At 37.1% G+C, this 14,582-nt stretch overlaps 1 long non-coding RNA gene across 1 annotated transcript in view; it reads right to left on the minus strand.

The window, feature by feature from the left end:
* Positions 1-14,002, minus strand: part of LOC139966948 (uncharacterized) — a 49,524-nt gene extending 35,522 nt beyond the window's left edge. The window contains exons 1-2 of the long non-coding RNA XR_011792812.1: positions 13,772-14,002; positions 11,803-11,962 (exon numbers count right to left, since the gene is read on the minus strand). This is a non-coding gene — a long non-coding RNA (uncharacterized lncRNA). The remainder of the gene's footprint in view (positions 1-11,802; positions 11,963-13,771) is intronic.
* Positions 14,003-14,582: the final 580 nt, after the last annotated feature.

Consider the following 14,582-nt stretch of genomic DNA (forward strand, 5'->3'; position numbering starts at 1 on the left):
ATAATAACACCATTCTATTTCTGCTGAATATAACGTTCTCGATTTCAAAGGCGATTCTGACGTCATATATTAGACAATATATATAGTCAAATTATTATATCTTCAAATCTATATATTTTTTTTTTATGAAATCCACAAAATCGTTGACTATATATGAATATCGATAAACCCTGGCCTTCACTGAAGCAAAGGAAAAACAGGTTTCTGACCTTCTTTTGTTGCAGATTAATAATCGCAGAGAATAGAGAACCATTTTCGATCGGCCTAATTGACTTCAAAACAACAAAACAAAAGACCTTAGTGCTATAAGTAGTAGATTTCAAAAGAGATAGGGAAAGAGAATCTTTTGTATATAGTGGTTTCGCGGTTTAACCCCAGCATTCATCTTAGAAACGACAAAAGGGCAAAAAAAGGCAAAAAATCAAAAATAAATCTGACTTCAGCATTTGGCAATCGGCATCTATCAAAGCCTATGTAGCAGGGGCGTATCCAGGATTTTCCAATAGGGGGGGGGGGGGCGCCAGACATGAATGATCGCCGTCCTGGGGAATGGGTCTAAGGGGAGGGAGTGTACAATTTTTGCTTTCAAAGAAGGGCTGAAATGCAAAATGGTGTCATATGCATTGGCGGCGATCCGTACGTCCGAGTGGGGGGGGGGGGGGATATGACCTTGTTGACTATCTAAGCGTAGCGCCACCATGAGTTGGCGCGAAGCGTACAAGAAAATTTTGGGATTAACAAACCCTCTAGATGGCCGGAAACGGCACTTCCCAAGGTTTCCAAGCGGCATATACCCAACTTTAAAATAGGGATGTCATGTCCGAAATATCTCATAATCAGGATCCAAAATACTTTTTTTTTAATTTCGGGTGTTATTTTGGGAAAATTGCCCCTGTCAATCTTGTTTCAGGCGCAACGTTAGAATGTTCGAGAGCTCTGTTATATTATTCGATGAAGAAAATGGCCTCATGCAGGCTATCATAGGCCTATACACATGCAATACACAATTACACATAGTTACATTCCTAGGTACCGATTGCTAGGGCATCCAGGTGAAACGTGTATTAAACATTACCCTGGTTACATGAGATTCTCAGCTGTTCGAGGGAACATGTACGTGTGTAGGCCTACTATAGGGCCTGTATGAATACTATGAGGGTGCATATATGTACTATATCAATACCGTGGGCGCAATAATGCATTTTGTTGTTATAGGGCCAATGAAGCCTACAGTCAACTATTTTTGCTTTATAAAGACGCTTTATTTGAAAAGATCGCACTGCGTTTATGGTAGGCGAGAAATGAAGCTAAAAAAGAGCCGTACATTAACGAAGATGCATAAATGTAGGCATGAACATATTCTTATCCCTCGCATTTGGTGGGGGGGGGGGTATGGTGCATTACATCCCCTCCACCCATTTTCATGGGGGGATATATCCCCCCTCCACCCAGGATCGCCGCCCATGGCCATATGTGATCCATTTTTCGACCTTAATAATAAGCAACATTTCCAGTAAATATGGACACAAAATGCACAATTTAGTATGGCTGGCATGTCATTTAGTGTTTATAGTGATAATACAAACACAATTACCATCTATGTTTCTAAAACTATTATGCCGCCGAACTTCGCCAGAACCTCTTTTTGGCAAACAAAAAATAAAGCATACGGGAGGGGGGGGGGGTTGAGCGATCACCGACATCTCACATAAAGGTCGTCATCCATTTTTTTTTTTTTTTTGCTAAACTTTTTTTATTTTTTGGTGACGGCCAATAGGGGGCGCGCGCCTGTTGCGCCCCCCTGGACACGCCCCTGTGTAGGTAAGGTGGTGACCTCCACACCATCTCATCCCCACCCCAAAAATGGAATAATATTAACACATTTGTAAAAGAATGTCTACTGATAAATAGTCCTCCAATTTATCAACAGATATTATGACGTGGATTTCTCATTTGCATAATCTCTGCTTGTAACGTGAATCTGTCTTATCCATCGGTATATGTTTAATCATCGGTAGCATAATAGGGTATACATGTAAAGCCCCAGGCTGGGCTGTTCATTCAACGGAGCAATTAACATAGGCTATAGCTTGTATTAGAACCAAACAAACAAGCCACACAAAAAAAAAAGAGAGAAAAAAAGCAGTCGGACTTCCCCGTTTTTTTTCAATGTATTCTTTTTTTTCGTTCAAATTGATTTAGTTAAGTTCCCCTTTATTCAAATGTATACTATGTCAGTATACGACTCTCTGCTTGCAGAAAGTTCCACGTAAAATGTATTACTTGTTGTTTATTGTAATGGCGTATTTGTAAATATTGAGCGGCGGGTACGGTTTGAAAACAGTTTCATATACACCAGACCACTTTGTGCAAAAATTATATAATTAAAGTTCATCAACAGTGACAACTTTTACAGACTTCTTACGTTTACCCTTATATTTACATTTACAATAATGTTTACATTTATGCTTACACTTATATACGATTATGCTTGTACTTATGTTTTTTCACACGTTTTCACTCCTATGTTAACACTTATGTATACAATTATGTTTGTAACTTATGTTTACACTTTATATATACACGTGCACGTGCAATATCTGCAATGAACGGATATTTCGTAAGTTGGATTGATAAAAGATGACGCTAGTCTGGTCTGAGGTTCACTCACCTTGACCTCAATTTATTTACCTTCACCTTAACCAGGCTGTGTTCATCCACTGTTGGATGTAGCCCTCTTCATGATTTTTCCAAGTTTCTCTGTCCATTGCAAGTCTAGTCCATGTAATGCCTATGTTTGTTGTTATGTCATCCCGCCACCTACGTTTCTGTCTACCTCTACCTCTCTTTCCGTATCTGGGTTGCCATTCTGTCAATCTTTTGGTCCATCTATTGTCCCCCCTACTCATCAGATGTCCTGCCCATCTCCATTTTGCTTCCTTAATCTTAAGAATGATGTCTTTTACTTGTGTTTGATTCCTGATTTTTGAGTTCTTGACTTTGACCCTTAAGCTTATTGTAATGATGAGCATTCTTCTCTCCATCGCTCCGTTGGGCAACTAAGAGTTTCTGCTCAAGCTGCTTGGTTGTGGTCCATGTTTCAGCACCATAGGCCATTGTTGGAATGACACATTGGTTGTACATTCTCCTTCTTATGCACATTGGTAGTTTGGGGTCGCACAGAATATCCTTGTATCTACCGAAACAACTCCACCCTGTCTTTATCCTGATCAGAACTTCTTCTCTGGTGTGTATCCCTAGCATTATAGTTTGACCAAGGTATTTATACCTGTCCACCTAATATCGATTTCCTCATATTCCACCATTATGGTTTCGTCTGACTGGTAGTTTATTTACCCTGACCTGTAAATTATAGCAATATGAACCTGTGGACTAATTAAAGATATAATAGCTCTCCTCAGTTTAAGGAATTTAGAATGGCAGGAATCATCTTTAGAGTATCTTATTTCAATACTCAATGATTAGAGAATATACGCATATGTATATAGGCCCACAGTGTTGTATATGGTATATGTGGCCCACCTAGGTTGAATATATTGGACGGAAAGTGAATCCGTGACGTCACAACCATGTTCATACCTTTCAAATTATGTTTGTGTGAGGTATGGGGGTGGAGGGGGGGGGGTTATTATCAAATGCCATTTATTTTCTCAACGGCCTGTATTTTAATTAGAGTAATTGCTTCGGTGAAGTGTCGTTTTTGCACTTTCTAGTTATTTGCTATAAATAAGAAACTCCCCTCCGAACAATTCTTTTAATTAAGCATTTTGTTTTGGTTAGAGTCGTTTTGGCAGTTTCCTATATACGTCTTATGGCAACACTTGACAATAAGAGAGAACGAAATTGTTTACTTTAATAGTATTTTGTGCCGAAATTCAGAAAGTAATATATGCCATGGGGCTTTTACTACACAGCGATCATAATTCCCAGACTGTGCTGTTTAGCTCAACAGAACCATGGCACTTCCTAATTTCAGCAACTGGGTTATTTCTCTACAAGTATGTAGTTATAACGTCGTTTTGGCTAATATCATGTGCATAGCATTATGTTCCCCTTCAAGGGGAATCGTGATACACACACCTGACGATGATCACACATTCACAATCTCGATGCAAGGGGACTGGGGCTGAGAGCGGATCAGTCGTTCGGTTATTTGGTGTTTCGTGCCCAGGTTCTTTCCTGGGTGACTTTTCTTAAAAAGTAGTATAACGTCGTTTCGGTACCGGTATGTAATTTGGCGCCTACAGTTCTACATCAAGGGGAGGACTGGCTTCAGTGTGGAACACAATGTAGTACTTCGGTCTCTATCTAGTTGCAAATATGGTCCTATCAGTGGCGGACTGGCCACACGGGCATTTGGGCAATGCCCGGTGGGCCGGTTGGACTGGGGAGCCTGGTAAAAATTACAGCCCATTTTCACAGTAGTTAATAGAATACAGACGGGCTGTGTAGAAATATATTTTTGACTGTGGGAATCAGCTCATGAAATCACCATGTTAGTTAATCTGTTAGTTCGTAACAAAAGAACGTGATATTGGCAACCAGTCCGTGCTAATGGATTTGCTTTAGGTTTTTTTTTTCCATTTTTTTTTCTGGCATGTTGTCACAAAATGCTTGAAAAACTAAAATGAATCCAGTCTTAAATATATATTTTTGTCTATTTTTGTTAACGTTTTTAACTTTCCTCGGTTTAATCAAGTGTTGCTTCTGGAAAATTATTTTGGGGTCATTTTTTAAGGATGATAGAAACATACAAAATTGAGAAACATAGCACCATTTCGTATCTAGACATTCCTTAATTTCAAAACAATCTCAACAGGGGAGGCTGACACCCCTTAGACCTCTCCCCCAGGACGGTGATCACTATGAAAGTAGCATATCAATGACTAAATGGGTCGGTCAAGGTGGAAAATGCCCGGGCCGGTTTTAAGACCCAGTCCGCCCCTGGGTCCTATATATAAATAATATTATTGATGTAAGTTAACACAGGTTTTTGTAAATGACGATTCGAACCTAGTTTTGCTCACTGACATTACCTTGTGACTTAAAGTCGATAGAAAAATTAGTACCTGGGGAAACATGCAATTCCCCAACGTGACACATGATAACGCTCCATATTAGGTTCCAAGATGGTACACATATTAAGTAGAAACTGAGTTTTCTAATTCATTTAGAAAAGGTATGTTTCTTGAAGGTTGTTTTGAAGATCAACTTTTGTGTCTCTTGGCTATTAATTTCGCGTCAGTTAACCTATTGATGTGATCACTGCATGAATTAGCGCTTGAAGTTGACGCCGCCCTGATAACAACAGAAGAACCACAGCGGCAAAAACAACAACCATTGTTATGCTAATAAAGAAGGCGTCATTTCGATATTAAACAGGGTAAGTTGTGTTCTAATATAGAGTCTGGGTAACGTGCACTTTATTACCGATAGGAATCATAAACATTTAATATTCATTTTAGCGATAACGCATACACAAAAGAGATTCAGTAAATTTGATAAAATTAAAAAAGGGAAAAAAGTTCAAAAGCAAAACTTATTAGCCAGCATCGGTGCTACAAATATATCAATATTTATTTGTCTTTTGTTTTCAGATCAGATGAAACTTAATAACATATCAGATGAAACTTAAAGGATTGGTTCGGGTGTGTGACATGTCTATTTTGTATGAAAGAGCACAAAAAGACAAAAAGAACAGTGAAGAAACTACCATGATAGCATGCTCTGTTAAGGAGATATGACACTTTGAAGATATCAAAATTTCTTTGAAAACGACTGGTGTAGAAAGACTTACTGTGAGGGTGTGACGTCACATCCTCACTTTCTTAACATTAGTGAATATTTTTCTTTAAAAATTATTTACATTTTTTAACACATTTGAAAATAATATAATTAAAAATTCTTCAGATGTGTGATCTCAAATACTTCCTTCGACAAATATGAGATCTCCTGACATATATTTTGGTTGAAAGTCATGAAATCTCACAAAATATTTAGAGAAAAAGACAAAGACTTTTCAGGAATGTGAGGATGTGACATCACAGCTAGTCAGATTTCAGCAGTTTCTACACAATCTGATAAAACTTTACACTTGAATATCTCTTTAACCGAAAAAGATATTTGAACGGATTTTTTTTTTCACCATTGTGTTTCTTTTATTGTCCTCTTTCAAATAACATAAACATGTATGACAACTGAACCAATCCTTGAATAACATATCAAATGAGACTTAATAACAGATCAGATGAAACTTAATAACATATAATGTACAAGATTCTATACCTTACAGTAATAGGCTAAGTTGAGTTGCAGTGGGGGAGGGGGGGGGGGAGGAGTGGTATGGGCGGGTATTAGCGGGGATTTTGTGCGAAACATCAGAAAAGGTACTTGGAATAACTTCACCAAGTAATTGACACAAAATTTCCTTTTACTAATTCAGTTCTTAGAACCTTATGATCATGCAGATATACGATGCGATGCGTAGCAATCGGATTTTTTTTTTTTTTTTAAGTTTGCGAAATTCGAAATGAATTTATGTTTAGACAATTACATTATGTTATTGTCTTTAAAAGAATTGTAAACTATCAATTTTATCTAAACCATTCATCTGTTATACATTAACTTAATCCGAGGAGTGATAAAAAATGTGCTGGAATATCCTTGAATAACCATACAGGCCTATTTACGTTTGTCATATATCGTAAAGATATAGGGAAAGGGTGAGGTGTATAGCTTTCCCAACTATCGGAAGTGTGGGCGTCTTGGAGGTGTCTGTGTTTGTTCCGTCCACTTTTTCCTTTCATTTAGGGATGCATACCCCGTGACATTGTTAAATCATGCAGATAAATCCTTTGATTAAAACAAAATGGGTATACCAGTCAATCAAATTAAGTTCCCTCGCCACCCCCTCCCCCTCATTATAGTTCAAGCTTCTCCTATGAATGACTAATAACATAGATATTGCATCATATTTTCTTGTAATATCATATCAGTATTGTGTTGTAGTGTAGTGCTTCTGTACTAGCTAATATGTATTAAAGAGCCATATAGTTTGAAAAGTAACAAAAAGATAGCAATCAAAAAAAAAAAAAAAAAAAATATATATATATATATATATAACACAAAGGTGTTACCTAAAGGACTGGAATTTTTTGGGAACCTTGAAAAAGACCAGAGCGAGCAGGGATATCGCTAACCGCCACACGCCAACGCGGTTCGACCTATAAAGCGGGAAAACGTATTGCAATTATTCTGTACTTTTTCAACGACATAGCAGGTTTTCTGTTTGAAACACAAACTATAGATAATTGACTCGTGGTTCGCAAAACAATTCAAGTGACTTGTTACATAACTTAACTTGAAAGAAAGGGACTTGATATCAATTAATGACTTATTAAATGACAACAGTGCGAATACCAACATTGTTGTGTATACTTTTTTTACCATAATTCATGTAAGTTGAGCCACACACTTAGTCCTCTGTTAAGACTCGCGCACAAAGAAACGTCTCATGCCGGTAAACTGACCTAGTTTCGAATGAGGTGTAACAGAAGTGTTAGACACCACCATCGATTCCAGAAAATACATACACAGCTTGCTACCGTCGGTAATTAGACACTGGTGTACAGTCAGTACATACGTATACACAGTGTACAAACGATACAGCGATGGACATCTCAGGTCCAGCTAAAGATAACAATGTATCATATTTTATTACTGTCTGCATTTTGTAGCGACAATTAAGTAGAAAACTTCACTAGCAAGCAACGGAAAGTTAACTTTTTTTCAGAGCGCGGCACGCGGTTTGGGGCGAGTCTTCAATGCCTTTAAACAGGAATGTTGCCCTCTATTTCCACGTTGTATTTTGGTATCGATTTCAGTACTTAACGTATACTGGTAAGTTGTAACACATATCAAACTAAGACGCAATTATCAATTATCAATTTTTACTTGAAATTTCGATTTCCTTTCTTAATTTTTCGCCCTCTTCTTGTATCATTCCGACTTATCTCACAATTTCGAAAAATCCATTTAAAACTTTTGACAACACTCTCGAAATTTTTTATTTCTATATCGAAGTTTCCAAATGCAGACGTTCTTTTTTATAAAACTTTCGTCTATTGAGTTTTACAATTTTCACTATAACCTAAACTTAAGAGGTTTTGTATCAAACTTTGCATATTTTATATCAAAAGTTCCACTAGGCTTGTTTCCTCTCAACACTTAAAAAACTTTTGACTTCGAAATTTTACCTTTTTTTCTCAAAATTTTGACTGTTCCATTAAGAACTGTTTATCGCGCGAATACCGACGCTGAATGTTGACATTTCGAAATTTTTAATTTTCGAAATTTAAACTTTTTATGTTGAGCAATATCAATTTTTTTATTTTTTTGGCTTTTCTTCCCTCGATATTGTGTGTACTCTTTATAACAGAATTTCCACAAAGAGTGTCAAAATTGTTGATTTCTTTCGAGAAGAAGAAGGTGAGAATTCCACGGATTGAGAGGAACCGGTATGGGAAACGGAATTTGATCTCCTGGCACTCCTTGTGGGCAAATACAGAGGAACCAGCTTAATGATTCTACACTGCACGCATTGTAGTGTGGGGCAGAATCATACGCCATGTCTCTCCTTCGAAAAGTCAGGAGGACATCTCGCCCCCACCCCCCCCCCCTTGTCCATGTTCCAAAGTATATATATATGTATATATATATATATATATATATATATAGGGCCTATATATATAGGGCCTATATATATAGGCCCTATATATATATAGGGCCTATATATATAGGGCCTATATATATATAGGGCCTATATATATGTATATGTAAGTATATATATATATGTATATGTATATATATATGTATATATATATGTATGTATATATATAAATGTATATATATATATATATATATATATATATATATTGTATATTCATATATTCAGAATTCTCAACTGAAGAATGTACAGTTCACCATACATGTGCATGGTAGCGGCATCAACTCCCTTTCACAGTTCCCTTTTTGGAGTTATAATTGGTAATTAAATGGTGTTTCTATGAATCTGAAGAAAAGACTCTAACGTTCTCCCCCTTTTGACTCTAACATTCTCCCCCTTTTTTTCTCCTATAAAAATTCCCCAATTTGAACCCTAAATTCTCAATGAAATAATTTAAGGTTCAACCCCCAAAAAGTTTGTTTCTAACTACTTTTGACCGATTCCCATTTAACGATAACAATTAGAAAAATGGAGAAAGGGCGTGGGGACTTTGGATATAATTCGATCTCTTTGTTTGTGTTATTATCAGTCGCTTACGTCATCACTTCAGTATTTTATCTCTTTTTGTACTTTTTTCTCTCTTTCTTTCTCTAATTATTTGGGTTTTGTTTTTGTTCCCTTTACCCTTTCTATGGACAAAAGTCAAAATATCATAAAATTGACTCCATATTACCAAACGTGAGAGTATTTAAGCGTGCCATAATTTGAAAACAAAAGGTAACACAATCAACTAGTAAACCAGCATGGTGCTTAATGGTATGAATATGTTTCCATGGTTACAGCCGTACCTTTTATTGAAATATGAATAGAAAATATTGAAAACAACACCAGTCAAACAAAGTAGAACCAGTCGTCTTTTGTTTTCACTGCAATGCGTCGTCATGGAAATCAATTAAATATTCCAAACAGTGACTCTCTCTCTACACAAGATATTACATAATTCACCTTTTTTCCCGTTCCTTGCGACGTGAATAGTTATCATGTTTACGTCATAGTGCCGGAAGAAGAAACTCCCCAAAATCCATATACGAATATTAATCTACTAAAAGTATATAGTTTATACATTATTATCACAGTTATAGGTTATAAATTTAAAGGTATACCAGGGACAAATAACAAAAAAAGAGTAAATATTGAGAAAATACGGTCGCGTTAAACCATATGAACAAGGGGAGTCAAAATATACAGAGCGACGGGATCATTGCTTGAAAAATTCCTCTGTTCAATTTCGTTGAACGAAAACCATGTTATAGAAAGAAAAGCAATAAGTTAAAACAAACAGATTTTTGTCTTGTTAAATCTCGATCTCTTCTTCAGTAATTACGAACGAAAATATACGGCGATCAGTTCATGGTACCGCCATGTTACCGTTGCATGTTACCGCTGTATATTAATTAAAGCACATATATCAACTGCTTGTCAAGTTTCGCGGAACTAGACAGGACTTATACATGACAGCGCCCCCTTTATTAACTTTGTTCGCAACTGATTAGCCTGATTGGGGGGTGAGGGGTGAGGGGGGTATATATCCTGCGTTTTGTGGTAACGTTAAGGGGCAGGGATGTGTTATTTGAGACACAACCCTGGTTTAGGTCACTTTGATCAAGCCATCTGAATGTCAGAAATAAGCCATAAATCTTAATCATATAGATTCGTGAGTTAGATTAAGCTATTGACTGTTCCATAAGTACTCATTTATACCTATTTTAGTGCGATACGGTATACCGAAACATATCTCTCCCGCACATTTTAATGAAATCTGTAATTAGTCTTACTCTTTTGATTCTTTTCTTACCTCTGAAGTTTTACACTAATTTTATTTTGTCATGGTGCAGTTTTTTAAATATTTTCTGTACAAAAGTTACAATGTTATCCTTTCACATAATATGGTCTCTATACTTGAATGTTGGAAAATGGTACCATAATTCATTTTTTTTACCAGATTCAATACAACATAGAGCCATAAAACCGTTCGTTTGGTGAAGTCGACAATTTAAACGAAATTTACTTTGCTGCAGGTTAATAAAATAGTAGGCTAAAAAGGTGTGCTGTAAGTACATATTGTGCAGTTTTATGACATAAATATCATTTTTATATACTGCAGGCTCATACAAAAAGGTTTGTTTCCTTTTATGATGAACAGTGAAGAAATGTATAATGTAGGCTACCATCCCCCCCCCCTTTTTTTTTTGCACCATATATGCCTTCATTGTTAAGTCTTCCTTTCTTCTTTTAAGTATAGGCCTATTATTAAATTAGAATACTTTATTCTTTATACCGTTGCCCTTTTCCCTTGATTGCGACAGTGCTGTTCGTATACAGTTACGGTATCTCTTTGGTGCCAGTTAGGAAGCGTACTGTTTATTGGCAAATAGCGTGACCATAATACACAGCGGCAGTATATTACCAAGCAGCTCCTGCAGCATGGAGATATTAACGAAATAGCTCCCAGGTACCCCCTGGTATTGGAAACTTGGCGGCAATACCCTTTTGTATCCGTGCACACGAGCTTTTATGGTGCTAGTAAAAAAAATTGCATGCACAACCGGAGTGCAGAAGTTCCACCATAACACTAATTAATATGTACTCGGTAACAATATGTAATTTAGAAACGACTTTCTTAGTAGCAATACTTGGCAAACAAATGCCTGCACACTGTACTGTTGGGTCGTTGTTTCGTGAAGCGTAAATTTTGTTGGTGTAGAGGGCGACATTGTACAATTAAACCATACTAAGAAGTACAATTTTCGTATTCAATCAAAGATACAGATTCTTCCAAAACAAATTGTGTATATTTCTGTTATACTGTCTGTTAATGTATGTTATGCAAAGAACCTTCTTTTCTGTTCAATCCAGGGATGTAACCACCTTTCATATTTGAGAGAAATAATTGTAGCTATTAGATACTGGCAGTTGGTGTGGATTGGGTGGGGGCCTGGGGAGGGGCGGGGGTTGGGGATGCTGCGTTCACGGATGGAAAAAATTCAATGACTTACCTTAATTATTCGCATTTTGTAACGGGAGTTGAAACAGCGAATTACTTGCAAAGGCAGCGCTGTCTTAAAGCTGGGTGTACGAAAGCTGCCAGATAAGCTAAAAACTTCCAAATTCTAAGTAACAGCTCCCTGGTTGTAATCGGTTAAAAGGAGCGTCATTCTAGAATTAAAATAATATATATATATATATATATATTAATATGTGCTAAAATGACCAAAAACTTGATAATATTCAGCGTTCTTTTTCTCGAAGACTTTGAAAAATTCTTTCGAGTTGAATTCATACACTTTGTGATAATCTATGCTTTCATGCGCAAATAAAACAGCGCAAGGCTACATGTGTATTCACCGACTTTAGTATCATATGTCATGGTGCTTCTGTTCGCTTCACTTTATAATCATTCCAATAACTCAGCCTCTGCAGTAAGAACTTGAGTGGGAAGTTTTGACTTGACCATCCTTTAATCTAACTCTCAATTCTCTAAGTTCCACCATTTGGATGGGAGCATGCATGGCACCTGTGCAGCAAAACACAGTGTTGATACTTTTTTCTTTTCTTTCTGTTTAAGAAATGTCGCCCCCTGTATGAGGGAGCCTTTGGATAAAGAATTAAATCAAACAACTTGATCCACTCTCAGTTCCAGCCCCTTACATCGAGTTTACATGTAACAGCATTATCATGACGACGTTACATCAAGTAGGTATTACGAATCACGTGATCAGGGTTAAATGATGGTCAGCGATCTACTGAGAACTGTCTATACTTGCTCACGTGATCTTAACCAGTGTGTAGTAGATCAATCCTGAGCCTATGACTAAAACATCTCAACCAGTGTGTAGTAGATCAATCCTGAGCCTATGACTAAGACATCTCAACCAGTGTGTAGTAGATCAATCCTGAGTCTATGACTAAGACATCTCAACCAGTGTGTAGTAGATCAATCCCGAGCCTATGGCTAAGACATCTCAACCAGTGTGTAGTAGATCAATCCCGAGCCTATGACTAAGACATCTCAACCAGTGTGTAGTAGATCAATCCTGAGTCTATGACTAAGACATCTCAACCAGTGTGTAGTAGATCAATCCTGAGCCTGTGACTAAGACATCTCAACCAGTGTGTAGTAGATCACTAATGGACCTATGACTAAGACATCTGAACAAGTGTGTAGTAGATCAGTCCTGAGCCTGTGACTAAGACATCTCAACCAGTGTGTAGTAGATCAATCCTGAGCCTATGACTAAGACATCTCAACCAGTGTGTAGTAGATCAATCCTGAGCCTGTGACTAAGACATCTCAACCAGTGTGTAGTAGATCAGTCCTGAGCCTGTGACTAAGACATCTCAACCAGTGTGTAGTAGATCAATCCTGAGCCTATGACTAAGACATCTCAACCAGTGTGTAGTAGATCAATCCTGAGCCTGTGACTAAGACATCTCAACCAGTGTGTAGTAGATCAATCCTGAGTCTATGACTAAGACATCTCAACCAGTGTGTAGTAGATCACTAATGGACCTATGACTAAGACATCTGAACAAGTGTGTAGTAGATCAGTCCTGAGGCTGTGACTAAGACATCTGAACAAGTGTGTAGTAGATCAATCCTGAGCCTGTGACTAAGACATCTGAACAAGTGTGTAGTAGATCAATCCTGAGCCTGTGACTAAGACATCTCAACCAGTGTGTAGTAGATCACTAATGGACCTATGACTAAGACATCTGAACAAGTGTGTAGTAGATCAATCCTGAGCCTGTGACTAAGACATCTCAACCAGTGTGTAGTAGACCAATCCCGAGCCTATGGCTAAGACATGTCTGTAGTAAGGAGCGTCATGAACACATGGTTACAGTCGCCATGAAAAGGGGCCCACTTGGGGTGAGAGGTGGATAAATATTGCCTAGTTTTCGTGCCCTGCAAGGACCCCCCCCCCCCACCCCTCTGTCCTTTCTTTCCTTTACTCTCCCACTTACCTTAAACGAATCTCTTCAAGTCAGGAATTCCACTATACTAGATGTATACTACGTTACACTCCAGTATGTCTTCAGACACACGCCATGATGCAGGTGAACGAATGCATTGAGGATGAAAAACAACATCTAAGCGTCCATTGTTGCCATACGTTGTAAACCCACCGAAGCATGGAGGAGAACGTAAACTATGACATGTGACAGATAGTTTCACTATTTGTATTACTAAACCCTACTAATAATAACAATAATAATAATGATATCCGTATAGAGATTAACGCAAACGAGATGGTTTCCTTTTTAGTAGAAGAGCATACTTTTTTGTTCTCTGTTTGTTTATAGCCAGTTCATGATAATTTTAGTAAACAAGCGGAGGATGACTCAAAAGCATTTTGGCATTGAATAACCCTTAAAATAATTATATTTTATTATATTTATAGATATATAAATATATATATATATTACGAAGAAATAACATGTTAAGGTCAGATACACGAATGTCTACGTCCAGTTGTCTGGTGATAGCCTTCCGGACGTGAAACTCGAGTAACAACATTCTGAAAGTTACCGAATAGGTAGACTATGTTATGTACTTGCTCTACTTCTATGTATTGAGCACTTTTGCAACAGGAAGTAAACATCTGAATCTTTGTTATATACACACACACATGTATGTATATATATATATATATATACATATACATAGATATATACATATATATATATATACATATATATATACATATAAATATATATACATATACATACACATATATCTATATCTTTATCTATCTATATATATATTTCAGGATCG

Source organism: Apostichopus japonicus, chromosome 4 (assembly GCF_037975245.1).
Source record: "Apostichopus japonicus isolate 1M-3 chromosome 4, ASM3797524v1, whole genome shotgun sequence".
NCBI classification, from domain to species: Eukaryota; Metazoa; Echinodermata; class Holothuroidea; order Aspidochirotida; family Stichopodidae; genus Apostichopus; species Apostichopus japonicus.